The sequence below is a fragment of the Alligator mississippiensis genome, chromosome 4 (genome assembly GCF_030867095.1).
Source record: "Alligator mississippiensis isolate rAllMis1 chromosome 4, rAllMis1, whole genome shotgun sequence".
In the NCBI taxonomy this organism is placed as follows: Eukaryota; Metazoa; Chordata; order Crocodylia; family Alligatoridae; genus Alligator; species Alligator mississippiensis.
Window position 1 is genome coordinate 110,391,198 of NC_081827.1, and position 19,361 is coordinate 110,410,558.

Genomic DNA, 19,361 nt, shown 5'->3' on the forward strand with positions numbered 1-19,361 from the left:
CAGGACTTGTTAGCTGATTTGTACATCAAGTGATGTACCACTTGCTGAAGAAGAGTGTTGGTGGACAGGGGAAATCCTATATGCCCCAGGCATCACTGAATGACTCTATATCACTGTCCCATTGTCCCTGCTGCAGCACCTCTGATCCTGGCTTGTCCCTGGAGCTCCACCAGTAAAGTAGCTTAGGAGAAAATTGCTATAATCTGTCCTTAATTGAGTGCCAAACTAAGTGCCAAGAGTGAAATGGAGAGGAAATAACAACTGTAGAGTCTAAACAAAGACATATATTATTTGAGCTCTTTCTTCCATTTTCATCCACAGAAAGCCTCAAGGGGCAAAGACACACACACAGAAACTAGCCCAGTGTCCCAGCGTTAGATCTTCTGCTCCCCAAATTTAAGACTCCTTCATGTCTGAAGCAGCTGGCAGACAGAAAAGTGCTCATCCAAGCAGCAGAGGAAGGCTTGAGGTGAAAAATTGAGACAGCTCTGGAAGGTTGCCAGATAGCACTGGAAGCCAGGGAGTTGAAAATGTGTGTGAAGCACAAACAGCCTGTAAAAGCTAGGGACGGATTCATCTCCAAAGGTGAAGAGTTTAGTCTGAAACAAGGAAATTAAAGTTTGATTGCAAACTCTGAACTATCAGACCTTTTGGCTTTGTTGAACTGAGCAGGAAAGCTGATGAGAACAAGGCTTGGGTCAAAACTTACAGCACTGCTACTTTCAGTCCCAGCCAGCAAGATCCAAGAGCCTGATCCAAATGTCACTGACAGCAGTGGAAAGTTTCTCATTGACTTCAGCAAGGTTTGCATCAGGTCCTGTGAAATCAATTTTTTCAGAGATTATTTCAGTATATTCCTAGACAGTATTGAAAGTGAAAATGCATGTCCACACTTTTCTGTGTATACATTTGGTTCCAGAAAGAGGTAGTGGTTCTGACCGGGTATTTTTATTCTTTTTTTTTATTCATTGTGTTCATCCCCAATATACACAAAGGCATCATAATATAATTCCTGTCTTAGTCATAACTCTACTGGCACAACAGTAATAGAACAAAGAATCCTCTTCCACTGATACTGGTCAACAGCAAAATTCTTCTTGACATAAATAGGATACAGGATGCAACTTAATATAGTATTTTATAATCATAATTCAAATAGCCACCCAGGCACCTGGAATTAATTTAAAGAAAAAGGTTAGGTGATGGCCTGGGCAAAATCTAGTGGAAAGCAGGGTTGATTTGCACCCTAACAGACTAACTAAATCAGAGATGTACAGCATAAGTTTTTGGAAGCAGGCTTTCCTAAACAGGCTTACTCCAGAGGCTGTGAAGGGACTGCAGTATGCAAAGCTGCTAAATAGAAAGCAGTGATTAGAACACAAATGGTAGGGAAATGGGGAGGAAAAAGGAGGTGGGCACTGCTGTGAGAGGCAAGGTGGGTAGGAGAGAGAAAAAGAAAGCAGTCAACCCACTGAGGGGTTATAAAAACTAAGCGAGGTAATGAGTCGCAAATCTGTATTCTTAATTTAGACCATATTTAACACAATCTAATCTGTGGATGATTTCTTGTTCCACAAGTTCTTGTTCAAGTTCATTTAAAATCTACCATACATTAAACCGCCCCTAAATCACTGCAGAATTGAGCACAGGTGCCTGCCTTGTTCAGGAGGAACCCTGGGTGGAAACAACTAGGGAAGCTGTAGATTGTCTCCTCAAGTCAGACACGGTTGTTGCAGATCAGAACTGATGAGCATTGACAGAGTTGTGTGGAAAACTGTTCTATTATATCTGCCAGTAGCTTGTGTTATTAGTCTCTTTCTCTCAGGAGCAGCAATATTTTGTTTTCTAGTAAGACAGCACTGCAGAGTGGTAGGAAATAACTTTGTTTCCATGTGGAGTTCATGTGTAGACCCACACACACACACAATATTTATGCCCATATGTTGTAGATATATACCTGGCGTATGTACTGTATATAGGGAAAATACATGGCAGGATAAAGCATAATCTTGTTTTTCTATTTTTTTATACTTAACTCATGAGTTGCAAAGCAATTAAATTCCATATTTCTGTGTTGTATACCACATTCACACTTGCTATTGATATGCAGTGCTTAAGAATAGTGGGGAAGCACAGTGGAACTGGGATGATTTGTGAATTTGCACTCTAGGGTATTTGGCTACTAAAGGGTCACCAGTGTTGTCTTTATCCCTTGTAACCTAAACTCAGAGACAGGATGCCTCCATGTCTTTCTTCTGTGTCCACTCAGTCCTGAACTGTGGATACTATACCTAAAAAAATTCTGACTTGCTCACAAATCCTATTTACCACCCAGAACCACAGACACCAATGTGTACTGTTTATGGCAATGAAAGAAGTTACTAAGGGCCCCTCTACACATTACATTTATGCCATGATTAATGTGTTAATCATAGCATAAATGCACCCAATTTAAGGCACCAGGCAATGGCAAATCAGCCATAAAAATGTTCCACATATAATGTAGAACATTCTTATGACTAGTTTTTATGGTACCTTAAATTGAATGTATGGCATATCTGGGCGATAATGCTTGAACCAGCCCCATTGCAGGCACCTGAGTTTAAGCTTGCCAGGCAGGGAGAGCCAGCAAGTAGAAATGCATGATTGGGATGAGATCCTTGATCCAAAAATTTTGGCTTCTGCCATGTACATGTGGCATGGCAGGAGAGTGATTGTCTGGATCAAGGATCAGATCCCATGGTGCCTTTAAATGAAAGTGTGCCAGGGGCCTACTCAGTGAGGTGAGTAGGAAGACGGTATTATAAAGAAGAGTAAAGGCCTATCAGAATGATAGTCTCAGTATTCACAGACTCTCACAGAACTCCCATATCAGCTGTTCCTGATGTAAGAGAGGGTTCGCTAGAACTTAAAGGCAGGAGGCCAGTTTGATTTAGAAGGAAAATTCTCTCCATGTCAACTCCAAATCTGAAACGTTTGTGATTTCCTTATGTGAAAATCACGCCTGTGTAGAAGGGAAGCAGGCCTGTACATCACCCAAGTCTAACTTCAGGCCCTAAAGTATGCCTTCAGTGATGGCTAGGCCAAGACCATATGTCTTTCAGCACAGGAAGGAGTTTCACATGTTGAGGGCACTGAGCAGCAACAAGATTTGATAGCAGATTTCACCTGGCATTGAAAAACCTTTTAATATAAGCTTGGTGATGAGGTATTTCCTTTAAGATGACTGTGTTATATTTCCACCAACTCAGAAATTCTCAGCCAAAGATGATGAGTCTACAGTATGTCAAGAAAGGGCAAAAACTTCAAAAGCATGTTAGCAACTTAGTTCCATTTTCAAAAGAAACTTCGGCACTTTGGAACCTGAGTCACAATGAGTTTTAGGCTCCTGAGTGCCTAAATTATTTTTGAAAATATCACTTAGACTCCTAAAGCACTTACCCACTTTTGAAATTTTTACCCAAGGAGTCTATTTTTGTCATACAGATACATGGCTCTGGTTTTATCAAGGGATTTTTATTAACAATATACAATAGAAAGGAAAAGTTCAAGTAATCAGAACCACAGAATAGAAGCGCAGCCTTAGACTCTTTAGGTTGGTGAACTGAGTTATTTATAACTTTTGGGCACCAACAACAATCAGACATCTAATTTAAACTGTTCCTATTTTTACTCAGCAATTTCCATTACTTAAGTGTCTTTCTTCATATGTTTGTTGTTTGATCTCCATTTTTTTCTCTAGTTCTGATACAGAATATCAAATTTGGGGACTTTTGAAGACATTTTGCTGCAGTAACTTGAATTATTTTCTAAGACTTTGAGGTCCGAGTGGGACATACATTGTAAAATTCAAAGCTGTAAAACCTCCCTAAAATGCACTTAAACATTCAGTCCTTTCTCAGGTAAAAATCCCACTTATTTTAAATTGATGGGACTTTTGTCTCATTCAGGACTGTAGGATCAGGGCCTATTTATGTGAGTATGTGATGGGCAGATGAGGGAAAGAGGATTTATGTCTGGGCCACTTTATATATTGAGTGCCCAGATATAGAGACCAGTCCACCACTGGGTTACACCAGCTTTATGCCAGTGTAACTCCATAGAAATCAGTCAAGTTATACCTGGAGATCAGTCAGGTCACAATTGGAAAAACATAGTAGTAAATCAGGCCCTAAAACAGATACGCGTGTACATATGTACATATATGTATATATATGTAAATTTAAGAACAATGTCCATAGATTCATGATTGCCTGGAATAAATACCCTTTGATTGATAATGTACAGAATTTCAGGCAGAGGCCTGCACCTATGTGGCAATCCTTACACATCTCAGATGTAAGCAAAGCACATTAGAAAATTGGTTGCGTGTTGGGGTCCTGATTCCTCAGTTGCCTCTCTTTGGACAGAAAACCACAGTGAAATCAATACATTGCATGTGGGTCTGCCAGCACAGGTCCAGTCGCAGGTCTGGGTTCTGAGAGCTTGACTATATGGGGAAATACCCCCCAAAAAACCTACAAAATATCTTCTTGTGGATACATTTATTTTGAACTAAGAAGCAATTTGTGTGGACACACTTATTTCACACTATGAGTGCCTTTTGTGGTTCAGCTTAATCTACTCTCCATGGATTAGCCTGAAATGTAGAAAGGCATGCTGAGTGCAAAATAAGAGTGTCCACAGGGAAGCTAGCATGGAATTACCCTTCAAATGCAAACCCTCCCTTATTGTATAACAGCTCTCTGGTCTAGACAAACCCAAATTCTGTGGACATGTAAAGCTCACCACCCTAAAATGCAAGCTATTTATTAAGGAGCGAGTGTGCTCGCCCTGCCATTTCTAAGTTTGGAGGAGTTAAGATCTTGAGGTTTGGTTTAGTCCGGTATGTATGGGTACTGCCACCAGATTTTTATTCCCACCCTGAAACACTGCAGAACCTGTACTAGGGAACAAGCATGTGCCTCTTATTAGCATGTGCCTCTTATTAGCTAAGCCACTCAATTGCTACCTCTTGCTCCATCCACAAATTCAAAAAAGCATTAAGCAAAACAATTTAAAACCTCTTACTAAAAGGCATATTTCTGGTAGCTAAATACTTCTTTTTAATTCTTATTATATGATATTGCAAAGAGAATCAGGATTTGTTTGGGAATACCTTTTATTGGACCAACTATACAGTTGGGAGAGAAACAGCTCAGACAGGCTATTGTGAGTAGCCAGTTGTTTGAGACCTCTCATTGATGTGTGCTGGGTGAGTTATCCACATAAAAATGAAACGTAAGACTTAACAGGAGAACAGACCACACATTATTCAGGCAATTATTTTGACAGCTCTGCAGTCCCACTGAGGATGGGCTCCAGCTCAAATGCTTGACAGCACCACATGGTAATAAAGCCAGTCAAGGAAAGGCATTGACCACTGACAGACAAGGAGGCCAACAGTTCACTTCAGTGCATCAGCTTGTGCGATCTTGCATGTTTCAGTAACTATATCTGAATAAAGCCAACTTATGAGGCAGGTTGGGAGAACTAAACCAGCTCCTGGAAACTCCTGGACAAGGTTAACATCGGCTGAAGAAGCACTGCATGGTCACTGCTTTTTATACATCTACTGTTCATTCAGTGACATGGCAATATTTACACCTCCTCCCAACATAACCATTGAAGCATTTGAAGGTACTTGTTAAAACAGGGATGGAGAAACTTAGCTTGGTTGTAATCTCTCTGTATCATAATAGCTCAAAGATGCTATAGCATTCCTTGGGGAGAGACTGGTGTTGGTAAGTGGCAGCTAAAGCTATGAGGTCCAGAGATCAAATATCAGTCTGTAGTCATTCTACCCCTCCAGAAACACATCCTTTTTCTGATCTTCCTGCTCAGCTTTTCATGCTCCTTTTTGGAGTCAGATGTGGGCGGGGCAGGGGGGGGTTTCTCTCTCTCTCTCTCTCTCTCTCTTTCTCCCTGTGTGCGAGTGTGGAAGTGTTTCATGAGAAGAGTTTCTCTCCACAAAGCCCATTTTCATTCGGACACCTGCAGTGTGTGACTGTTTTGCTATCCAAGATGTCTGTAAAAACGTAAAAAAAAAAAAAGAAAAAAGAAGAAATAAAGAATTTAAGAAGTGAACCTGGGGGGAGGTGGTGGGGGGGAAGCAGCTTGAGAATAAATTGGATTTAAAGATGCAGCATCAGTTTTCTAAGGAACTTTTGATATCACTCCTTAAATTGCATTGCTCTTCTCTCTCCTCCTTTTTGTAGCAGGGACAGAAAAGATCTAGGAAGTTAACAAATCCATGTGGCTGTTCTTTGGTGGGACTCATTGGTTTCACAGAGGTGTTTGCATGCTTTATACAGTTTTGCTGTCAAAGAAAACTCATGTTAAAAGGCTGTGAAGTCAGTGTGCATGTGACCTTATACTTTGTGGGGATGGGAATCGGGGTGGGGAGTATTAAGAAAGGGTTGTTCTTTCCTTTAGTTTATTTTAGGCGTCTGTTCCTTGCATTAGCCCCAGGCAGCTGGCCATACATGGTAGCCCTCATGGCTGCCCTGACCTTGATGAAGGTGTATGTTCGCTAAGTAGTTTTGCTTTTCTCTCACCTCCCCACAGCAGTTAACTCAGGATATTGCCAAACTAAGCAACAAACCCTAAAGCTCTTATTCTGGGATGATTTTCCACTTTCCCTTCAAAAGACACCCTTCTTCTAATAGAAGTCATAGTCACTCCTCTGCCCCTGTAGCAGAGTGTGAATTCACAGCCTCCCATAAGACTATGATATTACTTTTGTACCAGGTGCAAGTCTGGACCTTGGGGAGGCAGTATCTTCTGTCTGAAGGCGAAAGCATCACCTTGTCTCTCCGTAGCCTCAAGAAGTGAAGAGCTCAAGTGTACAGGCTCCCACCACATTATTCACTGAACCAGTAGGCCAGTTCTGCTTCCTCTGGGCATGATTCCCCACTCCCGCGCACCTCCTGTGGTTACTTAACCTTTGCCTAAAATGCACACAGGAGTTGTAAACTATTGCCATTTTAGAGCTGGGAGCATTTTGCAGACAGCACAGTGGGGAATCAGATCCACAATGCTTATCTTACCATCCACAGTATGTGCACTGCCCCAGGCTTTTGCCCTGTAGGGCCACATCCAGACAAGTGTGGACGTTTGGTTCTCCGGGAACAAGTAGCAGTGGTACACGCCTTGTGCCACTACTGGTTGTCCCTTGGGAACGCCTGTGTCTTGCACACTTTGGCATGCAGCAGGTTATCCCAGGTGGGGTAGTGGAGGCTGGGGCCTATAGCCAGAGTGTGGCTCTGGCCAGCCAGGCTCCAGTTTTGGGCGGTGCGCACTGCTACCACATGCACCACCCTGCATTTTTCTTTGTGGGTTTTTTGACCCCGGGATCTCCCACGATCCAAAAACCTTCCCATGCAGCAGAGTAGCAGCGCAGGGAATGCCTGAATGTGTGGTGTGTGTGCCGTATACCACGGGGCCATGCTTGTCTGGATGTGGCTTCGGAGTTTTCCTGTCAAAGGTAATACTTTCTTTAGTCACATGTTGCACCGTTGGCCAAATGTTCCCCTTCTCTTGCCCCTTTTTGGGGTTTTCTCTTGTTTAAAGGAACAACACCATTTTGCTGAGAAGGAGGAATGATTTCAACAGTCTCTCCATCCTTGAAATTTGCCCTGGGTGCCATTTTCACTGACTAACAGCTTGAAATACTAGCCATAAAAAAGTCATTGCCATTCCTGTGAACTGGTATGTGTTGGCACCTTTGCTATGACATTCCCAAATAAAATGATCCAAGAGGCTAGGACAAGACATTTGCCATGTGGATGCTGTGGGCTGGCCAAATATTTAAAGTGATAGGTCTGAGTTTCATACAAATTTGATGCCCACAACCATAACATCCAATGCACAAATAAAGCTCGTGAAACTGGGCATAAAATTTATAGGATGACACACTATTTAAATATAGAAAATGCATTAGTTTTTAGCATTTATCTGTCACTTTTCCTCTCCAAATAATTAGTCCCTACCATACCTGTGTGAGGCAGGTAAATATTATCCTATTTTAAAGTTAGCAAATTGAAGAAGAGAGGGTGAAGGCCTGTTTTTTAGTGATACTGTCCTCTCCCTCCTGCCTCACCATTTCTGCTAAATGAAACTGGGGTGTTATGTTCTCAGCACTTTGGAAAATCCAGTCTTTAAATGTCTTGTGTAAATCTCTAGTAGGTGTCAGTTTGAACACTGGGTTTCAAACTCAGGAGTTCTTCATTGCCAGGCCTGAGCTGTCATCATTAAATCCTGCTCTAAGGCTCTGATCTGGAAAAGCACTTCAGCACACACCTAACTTGAAACATGTGAGTCCCACCGATGGTACTACTCATGCGCTTCAAATTAGGCCCCGACTGAACTAGAATATACAAAACTGTATCACATTTTAAGTGTCAAGAACTCTGTTCGTTTCTGATTGTTTCAGGCATTGTCAAATACATTTGGATTTTGTGTGCAGTTAACTATGTATGGAGCAACTTAACCCCGTGGGACCTTTTTTTTTTTTTTTAGTCAAGGAGCATACAGGTTCGTTTTGTTTGCACTGTGAAATTCCGGTGCTCAGAAGTGAACAAGGGTGGTGCATACTGCATGGTTCTTACCTCTGTACTCTAGCCAGAGGTGAAGTGGCTCCTGTGGCTCACTGGTGCTAAAACACAAATAAAGACAAACAAGTACTCAACTCTTCTGTTAGGCTGTTCTGAGAGGATGTGAATGCGTGGGTTTATTTTACAAATACTGCGGCATCTCACCAAATCTGTCATAATGTCCATTCCTTCTCATAAACTATTGCACAAAAGGTGAGCAGAGCCAGTTTGAAAACAACCAACCAAACTCCTCTTATTCCAAGGCCCTGATCTTGTAAACGTTCACATGCGGGGTGCTTATGCCCACACATCAGCGTTTGCCGGATAGGAGCCAGAAACCCTCATTGTAATGGTAGGGTTGGCGTGAGGAAACAAAAAGAGAAAGGGCCAAGTTCCTGTCACTTTGGGATGACAAAGGATGAAGAGAGCATTGCAGGACTTTGCCAGAAAACAAACAAACTGGCTGCATCTTGGGATTTTTTTTGTTTCAATTGGCACAAAATACTGTATTTCCATCAATGAAAATCTTGTCTGGTTATTAACTAAACAACTTGTTCATGGAAAATTAAAAATAAATAAGTAAACTGTCAATTGTGGAATGTAAACTGATTAAACAATTAAATAAATGAAATCATGTTGTGTGTTTTAAGCGGATGTGTCTGCTTCTGTCAGGATGGAGGTGGGAGAGGGATGGCTTCTCCGACATCTTCCCCCAGCAAACGGGGAAGAAGCTACATGCAGCAGAATTGGAAGGGAGGGAGCAGGGTTAACAACAAGAACTGAAAAAGAAGCTATTTGGCTTTTAAAATCATGTGTTAAGGGAGCGGGCATCTTCTACTCAGCTAATCTTCCCAACACCGATGTGAATGCGCTTATGTCGGGGAAGGTTCTTCTGTCTCTCGTGGATATGTGTACCCTTGGAGCTGGTCACTTTCCATCATCCCCCAGTGGAGATATTTGGCTGGTAAGAGGTTCTGTTAAAATGCAAAGGAAGTGTCAACTTGGTTAGAGACCAGAAGAAAAGCTTATGGAATCTAATATGAAAGTACGTTTATGCAAAAAAAAAAAAAATATATATATATATACACACAATAAATATATACATACACACACACACACACAAGCACGCACAAGGGAAAGTCAGTATTTTTCTTCCTTTTTTCTTTTTTTAGGATTTAAACCTTCTGCTCCAGGCTCTGAACCCAAACTGTATAACCTTGCAATAGGTCATCATGAGAGCCCAGAAGTATGACTTGCAAATTGTAGGACTCACACAGGAAGCAGGTAGACTGGACTGAATCCAGAGCACTCACTGTCATCTGTGGGCATTCAGCTCAGTTTGAGTTATTTCAGGCTTCTGGAAATATCTTGTTCATATTGGGCATGCTCAGAGACATTAGTGTAGTGACATTACTGTTGCATTATGATATTTGCGCGTCTGCTCTAACACTAATAGCTTAGGTCTACCTTTTTCAAACCATCCACTGATTCTGAGTGCTTAACTTGAGACGGATTTTGTGCGTCTCAAGTCAGGTGCCCAAAATTACAGTGGATTCCTTAGAAAATTTAAATCTTAAAGCCTATCCATATTAACAAAAGAAATGGAGACAAACCAAGCAAACTGGTTTCTATTGTCTTAGTAGAGTGAAAGGCAAAAAAAAAGAAAATAAAGAAAAAAGTGATAGAGGTTAAAAAATGTTCTAAACTGCCACTGAAAGCACAGGTAATAAGATTTTAGAAATACAATTATCTTGACAGGTGCCTGTTCTAATATCAAAATTCTTCTTTTGCCAGCCATCCTCAGTCACTGTCTGTTGTGGTTGCATGAAAGACAAGGCAATTACAGGCTGTACCTCATACTTTTCACAGCACAGCAGGTGTGTTCTACCTGGTGCCTTCTTCCTGAGCATTCTTCCAATGTGTGCTCACAACTGTATAATGACTTTGGGGTATGAAGATAAAAATCGACATCCTGTGAGTTTTACTGAAATGGAGCCCTGACCGTGGCAAAGGTATTGTCTGAATTACTGATGTTTACTGAAATCAAGAGTGAAATGGAAGAACCGTGCATGGAAGAGTATAAGAGTACATAACAGTGGTCAGATGCATCATCTAAATTAACATGCATCCTATTATCTTCTCTCTCTCACTAACGGCAGGGAAGTATGAATTCAGGGCACTGGGTTTGGTGAAATGTTCAACTCCGAAGTAAGAGCCTGTAGCAACAGAAAGCTTGTCCATCTTGACTGACACAAAGCAAAAATAACTTGTGGGGCTGCAGTTTTGTAACTGCTTGTACCTGCAAGTCAGGTATTTCCATTTCCAAGTGGCTTAAACAGAGGAGACAAAGGAGAAGGGTCTCATCAGGTATATTGAAAGGCCCCAAAATGACCAAGGTAAATAAGATGGAAAGAAGACTGAAGTACATCATTTGGCAGGAGAACAATTAGTCTCTGAGCCGGGAATTAGCAGGTGCCTCTTATTGCACTGAATACTGAGAAGCCCTGGGTAGTGAGGGGTGACTGAGAGAAGAAGACTTGGCTCAGCTGTTGATGGTTCTTATTAGGGAAAAGGAGAGGTTATAAAAAAAGAGAGAAGGGGGAACTGCTTCTCTGGGTGCGTGTTTATGTCAGATTGGTGTAGGATCTGTTTCTTCCGAGCATAGAAGGTCAGTGGGAGTATGGCTACAGAGAGGCATTTTAGTTCAGGGCTTAAAACCTTTGACTGCAGATATTTTAAGGCAAAGGGTTTGTTTTCAAGAAAGCTTCATGTAAAAAAAAGTCTAGGTGTAGGGAAGTCACTTGTTTTGTGCTGAATTTTGACCACGCTTTATTACTTTGCCAACAGCAGATAGCAAAAGAGTATGGACAACACAAATCCTGCCACTGGCTCAGAAGGCTGGCTGATGCTTTCTATGCTCGCTTCAAAGATACCAATATTTTCTAGCGGCTGTTCTCCCTAGGAAAGAGTGATGGCACCAACAGTATCAAATATTGCAGCTCTGTGCACACACATAGCAAGAGACTTAGAACAAAGAACCTATGCTTTAAGTGGTTGAGACAAGGGGTGAGAGACGGGAAAGTTACCAGTTCTGTTTTATAGTTGGGGAACTAAGGCACAAAGATTAATTAATTTGCCAGAAGTTGCAAAAGAAGCCTGTGGCAGTACAGCAAACCAATCCCAGACTGGCATCCTTGTATTGTTTCAGCAGAGAGGGATGAGTTGATGATAGCACTGAGCAGTTAACAAAGGATATAAAACATAAGAAATGTTCTGGAGATAGAAAGGAGAAGGCTCTGCTTCCCAGTCTCCTCTGGATTATTTCAGGCCATGAGTGCTGCTGGTGCTTCACACTGACCATTTCAAAGCAGGGCTATAGCTTGAGTTCCTCTGTTCCTAAATTACTCCCTCTGCCTCTGATCAGTGACATGAAGTACACTCTGTCCCTTACTCCCATGTAAATGGGAAGACCTGGCATCTCCCTTGTTTGCTAAAATGCAGCTGTTTTGCTTTAAAAAGCATGATAATCTCTCCCTGACCTTTCTTGTCAGAAGCAGGTGATCGCTGGAACTGGTGGGGGATGGGGCTTCATGGGGTGCAAACCCTGACAATGAAATGCTTTTGCAGCTAGACTTTCAGTAATCCATTTCCCTATTGGGTTCCTCCCCAGGGACTGCTTCAAGAATCAGGGCTGAGCCTTCCCTGCAGAGCCAAAATCAAAAGAAAAAAGGTACCTTTGCTAAAGCTCTCTTTTCTTCCCCACCCTGCATTAAACTCTTGCTTTAAAAGCAAGCTGAAGAAATATGATGGTATTGTATTAGAATCAGCCTATCGCTCATACAAACAGGATTGATGGGTGAATGCTGGCTCTCTGCAAACACTAACCCTTTCCACTGCTTCAATGAGGCTATGCTGAAGTAACAGAGCTCAGAATATGGCCCAGTGTATTTCCAGGGTAGTCAAGACTGAATCCTATCTCTTTGGTTCAGAAGGATATGTGAATAGCACAGGATGTTAACCAGGCTGAAGAGCTCTTACTTGCTAACTGGAAAGGCTTAAGGAAGAACAACCAGGCTCTTGGTGCAGCTCAGACATGTCGTGTGCATTCACTGTTTCCAGTGACACCCACTGATGCTTGGCAACGCTATGTCAGTGATTTAATGCTAAGCCACATGCCAGAGGGACAGGATCTTGGTATAAAGAGAGGCTGGTCATTTTTAGAGATCAGCTTGCAGATATGCACCAGAGTACTAGGACACTTCTGCAGTGGGATCAGAACCCTGGTCAGACACCTGTTCTGGAAGAAACTGGCTGTCACAATAATTAGATGTGTCACCCACATGCAGCACAGGCCATAATAAATACAGCATAGTTTACTATACTGGACCTAGTTACCTTGCACTATGTTTTCCATGTAGGCCCAGTGTGCACCTAGTGTGAAACCTCACTTTCTGCAATACAGAGCCCAGTAAGACTCAGCCTTCTACTGTAATGAACCAAGCTGTTCAGTTCATGGATGCTGCTTATCTCTCATTTCCCTCTGAAAACTCGGGGCTAAAATTTTAAAGCATCTCTCCCTCCACAAGTTGGTCTTTAATGCCATTAATTCATTATTAGTCATCAAGTAATATGCCAGATGGAGGGGGGAGATGTGTGTGTGTGTTGGGGCGGAGGCTACACAGTGTTGAAAGGAGCTAGACAAACTCTCCTCTCTCCCTCACAGTACATTTCTGTGTTCAATTTGGTGCACTCCTTTCTCTTCCAAACCTCTACAACTGTGAGCGTGTTCACACCCATAACGCAGCAAAATCACGGAGTTCAACCCCCGTAAAGAGAAGCCAGCCTGAAAGCTTTGCAGGAATCCCTGAGAATCAAACCCCCTCTTTCAATTGGCTCTGATTTCAGCACTAGCATTGATCATTTGTGAGACTGCATAGCTCAGAAGTCTGGTAATGGCCACATGGAGACTTTCATCTGTAGGCTGTTAGCTTGAACCTAGCTCAGGCTAATAGTAACCAACAACCTGCTGCCTTATGACAATTTGTCTCCTAATATGAAATGAGTTGGTGGTGCAGGCCCATTGCATGTTGCAGCCTGGGAACGATCTTGCTGGTAGATTCATTCAGGAGAGAGATGAAAGAATGACTATGAACTCGGAGCTATCTTCTCACCACTAAATATGATCCCTCCAGGTCAAGTGTAGGAGCCAAGGATGTGAGGTGGGAGGTGCTGAAACTATCCCCTATGCATATTAGGGGGAGAAAGGCAGAGCCAGAGGCACTAAGGTTGTTGCTTTGGTTTCTGTTGATAATTTAGTGTCAGGAGAAATGTGCCAGGATCTTTCCAGACACAGAGGCATGCTCAATTTAAAAAGGCAAAGACAGCCAAAGGAGGGGAGGGGTGGAGGGGAGGGGAGGACAAGAAAACATCCATGGGCAACACAAAAAGGGTGATAGCAGACATGGGGTTAGCTATATGTGTATTTATTGACATCACCAGGCACAAAAGGGAAGGGAGAACTCCAGCCCCTTATGATGACTAATCAAGCCTTGGAAAGAGTATGTGTGGGTGTGCATGCACACCTCCTTTTCTCCCCCCCCATTTAAGTTGGTTAAAATACAAAGCAGTACAAAACATCTCTCTCTCCATAGTGAAATAAGTCTCTCTTTCCTTCATCACTGACATCCTAGTATCTCACTGGGGGGGAAAAGAGGAAGAGAACAAATGCCAAAAAAAATCAGCCAACAATTCTTCTTGGGTAGGGAGAGCACAGGTGCTCCTTGGATACTCAGTGAAATCACTGGTCATTAGTAGTAACAGCTCAGTGTCCTCACAGAAAACATTGCCAATCCCAGCTTCTGGTATCTTTCTAGATATAGGTGAAATGGGGCGTCTCTTTCTCTCTAACTAGGAGACTCTGTGACCTGTTCCTGTACAGAAGCAAGGCAGAGATTTGGCAATGTCCATTTTCTAGGTATGGAGCTTGAACGTTCACAAACAGAAGCTTCTTTCTAGATGTGGGCAAGAGCTCTCTGGAGGCGGGGCACAGGCCTGGGAAGCAGCCCTTCCTGAACTCTAGTTCTAGCTGTGACACTGACACTCACCTTTGCCTTGGGCAAGTTACACAACAATGGCTGGCTCAGTTTGTTTATCTGTAAAATGATGACAGTTGTGCTTAACTCAGCAACCCATGCAATATCCTCCCTGAAGAGGTAATGTGAATAAGAATACTGTAGGGCAGGGGTTGGCATTTTTAGGCAGAGTGCCAAAAACACCCACAACCTCAACTTGTAAGATGTTGGTGTGCCGGGGTGGATGGAGGGGAGCCGTGAGGGCCTAATCCTTGTGGCAATGCAGCCCATGCCCCTTCCCCACTGTCCACCTCGAGGCATGTGTGCACCTGCCACCAGCAACAAATTGGGCTGGGACTCCATGGACCCCCATGCAGCCACTTGCAGCCTCCTGCCACAGCTGGTACGGGCTCTGTGATGGGCAGCAAGGGCTGCCTGCCATGGAGCCTGGGCTGCTTGCAGCAGGTGGTAGGGAGCCTCAGCCTGGCTTGTTGCCACCCATGGGTGTACATGCACCCTGAAGCGGGTGGTGGGAAAGGGGCTGGGGCTGCACTGCCACAACAAGGATTGGGCCCCTCACATCTCCCCTACTGGCTGTCCTGAAGCGCATGTGCCAAGCAAAATGCCTTTGTGTGCCACACTCTGACACGTGCCGGGGGTTACTTACCCCTGGGTGGCCAATCCATGGCACAAGTGCCATAGGCAGCCTCTGTGTGGATCAGAAGACAGAGCAGGTGATCACACAGAGGAAAGGGATCATAATAGCACCCAGGGAGTGTTCAGAGCTAATTTGTGGCAAGCCTGCCAAAAAGTTTTTGCCACCCCCCTGCCTCCTGCTCGAGTGGTATTATTACTGTTATAGTTGCAAAGTCATTCTCCTCTATAGGACTCTCCCTTCTCTATCATTGTCAAGCTTTTTTAAAAAGCTGCATTTGGTGGTTATGAGGCTCAGTGAATTAAGGCCTAGTCTTTCACCTTTGCTGGAGACCTGGTTCAAGTGGTAGCCAGATCAGCAATAAATACAGTTAGTGATATCCACCTATTCTTGCAGCTAGTGGGCCCTTATCTGTTTGACAAAGGCACAGAACTGGATTAAGGGGAGTGTGACAGCTCATTGCATTAGGGGCATTAATAGAAGTGGCTTGGCAAAGAAATACAGTAGGACTAAGTACAGAGTCAAAAAGCCTGAGGCTGAATTAATTTAATCTGCACAGGTTAGTCTAAACTGTGTAGATTGAATTGATAAGCAAATGAACGGGCATTCACTTTTGATTCTGGAAATGCAGCCACATGTCTGCAGAAGCCAAAGGGCACTAGAGCAGGCTTCCATGCTCAGCTGGAACAGACAGCTTGGGCCAAGGCTAGCCCACCCATCCTGCAAGGGGGGGGAGGGGGAGAGGAGGGGATTACATGGAAGGTCCAAAGCATCCTGGGATATTGGGGGGCTGTAAGTTAACTTGAATCTGGAGAGGATCTGGGACAGAAGTTCAATAAACTGACTTAACCTAAATCAGTTAAAGCTGATACTATATCCATCCAGTTTATCTTAAACTGATTTTGGCTATTTTTTGAAAGCACTTTGTGTGCACTGAATTTCTGTTGTGTTACAGATTTGAGCCAGTCTCCAGTCACTTATACCAGTTTATATGTCATTTCTGTCCCTAGTCTAGGAGGATGTTGCTGTTTAGGACTGAAATGCTCTGGCAGAGCTAGGCATAGAGGGAAACTTTCCCAGTAGAAGGCTTCACTGTGGTCAGCTCTAGATTATAATGCCAGGCCCTTACTAAAAGTACTTAAACTGAGCAAGTTCATCCCATAAAATACAAGGAAGATGAGAAAGGAGGGAAAATGAAAAGTGAAGTATTTTTCTTTTATCAACTCTTCTCTCATTTTCCCTGGTGTCAGCACCTCAAATAAAAAAGCCTTTTTATCTCTTCCTTGCTGCCTGCATCCAGTCACAAATAGCAAATGCTGCTGCAAAAAGGTTATGGTCTCTGTTTGCTAGCTCTACCCTGAGAAGTGCTTCCTCTGTGTGCAGCCCTTCATTCCCCTAGTCCATATTATTCCTTTTGATGATAGGTTCTCTTATGCCAGTTTTGAAAATACTCTTTAGCTCATAAGGATGCTGCTGGTACAGGGACAAGCCTATCCTTCTCCAGCTCACTGCAGAGTTTCCATCCTACTGTGAGATGGTCCAGGAGGAGGCATGGGACCCCTACCATTTCATTTTAGACCTTGAGTCCATACTAAACCCTGCCATGTCAGTCTCTCATGTCCCTGTTCAGTGAAAAGCCTGAAGCCCTGAGGAGAACTGCCTGAAGAAGGTCACAAATTGTCATGTCTTGGTCCATGATTGGAAACCCTCCATGCTGGAGACCATGTTTAGCTTAGAAAAAGGTTCATCACTGATGCAAAGCTGAGGTGAAGGAGTCCTGAAGGAAGAGGCAAACTGTAAGATAATAATAAATTCAGATGCTGAATAGGACCTTCAGTCCATCAGAGCATTTGGCCAGTGGAACATTCATGGTCACAGAGTTGAATACATATACCAAACACTGGACTGGGGGACTCTGTGCATTTTTGTTTTAGTTTTTTGCAACCCTCAACTCATTTAATAAAGTACACCAGTAGAGGAGGACAAATAGAAATAACAATGGGTAATGTGTCATTTGTGCTTTATTTATCCAAACCCATGAAACCAATTCTGGAGAAGTTGGCCCCAGATTTGTGGCTGCAGGGAACAGAATAGGGAGGAAAAATACAAGAGAAATAGCAGCAGCACCAACAGTACATAGTTCTTCAGTTGCTGATTTCCTATTTTCTTCTGAACTCTGCGCCTGGCTTCAGCAGACTTCCTTTCCTAGCTCAAGAGATTTCCTCAGTATTTCATTATCTCCTTTCCATGACCCTGTTTTATTGACCCCCTGTGGTGACCCCTCCATTGCCAACCTCATTGGGAAATATTTTATCTTAAAGATTAATTTGGAATGTATTTGTAACAATAAACCCCCTTTCTGCACACGTCAGAAAAAAAATAAATACAAAGAATTGCTCAAAGGGTCAATCATGAAGACTAAATGTAAAGTACAAGTCAATAGGGTTTAAGAAAAATTTAGTGAAGAGTAATCTTTCTCCATTCACAACTAAATGTAAAACTCATCTCTCTGCCTTTGCTTTCTCTCAAGAAGTATTTTACACACATGCACACCCACACACAGAGCACACCGATCTCCCACTCACATAGTACTGCCTCCTTTATAACACATGTTGAGCCAAACCAAACCATAGTGAAGTGTTTACAAATTAATCTTTGATAAATCAAAAATCTTCCAGGGTAACATAAATGAAGTGCAATAATAAACTGACTCTAATGAAAATGCGTGTATTTGATGCAGACATTTTTTTATATGCCAGACTAATAGAGGTATAAATGTTACTTCATGCATCTCAAGAAAACCACTCCAAATATACAGAATGAATTATCAAGCAGTTTTTGTATGAAAGAAAAACTGATTTGCTAATGTTTCTTGTAGCAGAGAGATAAAGGTTGTAGTATATTCAACGTAGATTATCGCATGCTACAGGGTCAGTGTCAATACAAATGTGGGAAATCTGCATGTTAGATCTGATTGGGTTGGATTTCCAATTTAGTATGCATAACTGGCTGCTCCATCTGCATATGCCTGTGGCTATTTGCAGTGCAAATTAGTTGCTCCTACTTTGACACATGAAGCCATCTGTATGCACAAATGTAAATGAGCAAAACGGCCTGAAAATTTGGCTAACTGACAGCCATGGAAGTACTTCCATTGCCTTCTACGAGCCTTCGGTCAGGCTGGAAGTCATTTGAATAGTGAGGGCATTCTGAGCTCAGTGTGAACTTAGGGATGAGGGCGCATGTCGAGAAGTTAGTTATGGCTCTCTAGGCCACGTGTCCCTTACTGTACTGCCTATGTACTTAAGAGACCTTTGACTCACAATAGCAGAGCTCTGCTCTACCACGCCTCTATCCAGCTTCAGTCCTGCCTGTATGCTGGGAAAAGAGACTGTGCCTGGTGCATGAACTACCTTCACATGTTGCACCTGTTAAGAGTTCCTCTTCACCAGAGGATTTCTCTGTTAAGTATTTCTGGACCATAATCTGGCCTCACACATCGTTGTTCCTAAGTGGCCAGCACACCCAGAGATCAGAATGCAAGATCTTCAAAGATGTAAACCATTCTCAGAAAATAAAGGATAGAACCAGTGGGAGGACAATTTGCTCTAGACCAGTGGTTTTCAACCTGTGGTCCATGGATACCTGGGGGTCCACAGACTATATCTAAGGGGTCCACAAAAGATGACTATGATCAATCAAATGTAATGTGACTACCCACACTTACAATTCAAAGGCATCTGCATCTCCATTCAAAATTTCCAAACTCCGCACCTCCATTTGAAATTTTTTAGCAACTGATAAAAGGTTGAAAACTACTGCTTTAGAATTATCCATCACTTATTATAAAATATTAATTTAATCTGCATACTATTATTGTATATATTGTTCTTGGTACACTTAATGAGTGCTGCAGTTGTGTAGTAATAAAATTATTGGTAATAGGAAACAAATTTACTAAACAATGATTACATAATTAGATGATATCTTAACAGTGCTTTC

At 42.6% G+C, this 19,361-nt stretch overlaps 1 long non-coding RNA gene across 2 annotated transcripts in view; it reads right to left on the bottom strand.

The window, feature by feature from the left end:
- Nucleotides 1–264: 264 nt before the first annotated feature.
- LOC132250157 (uncharacterized) overlaps nucleotides 265–19,361 on the bottom strand; it is a 30,798-nt gene continuing 11,701 nt past the window's right edge. Inside the window, exons 2-3 of one of the 2 annotated variants that reach the window (XR_009461764.1) lie at nucleotides 710–817; nucleotides 265–599 (exon numbers count right to left, since the gene is read on the bottom strand). This is a non-coding gene — a long non-coding RNA (uncharacterized LOC132250157). Of the gene's footprint in view, nucleotides 600–709; nucleotides 926–19,361 lie in introns of those variants that run through there. The other variant, XR_009461763.1, reaches the window with a different exon arrangement.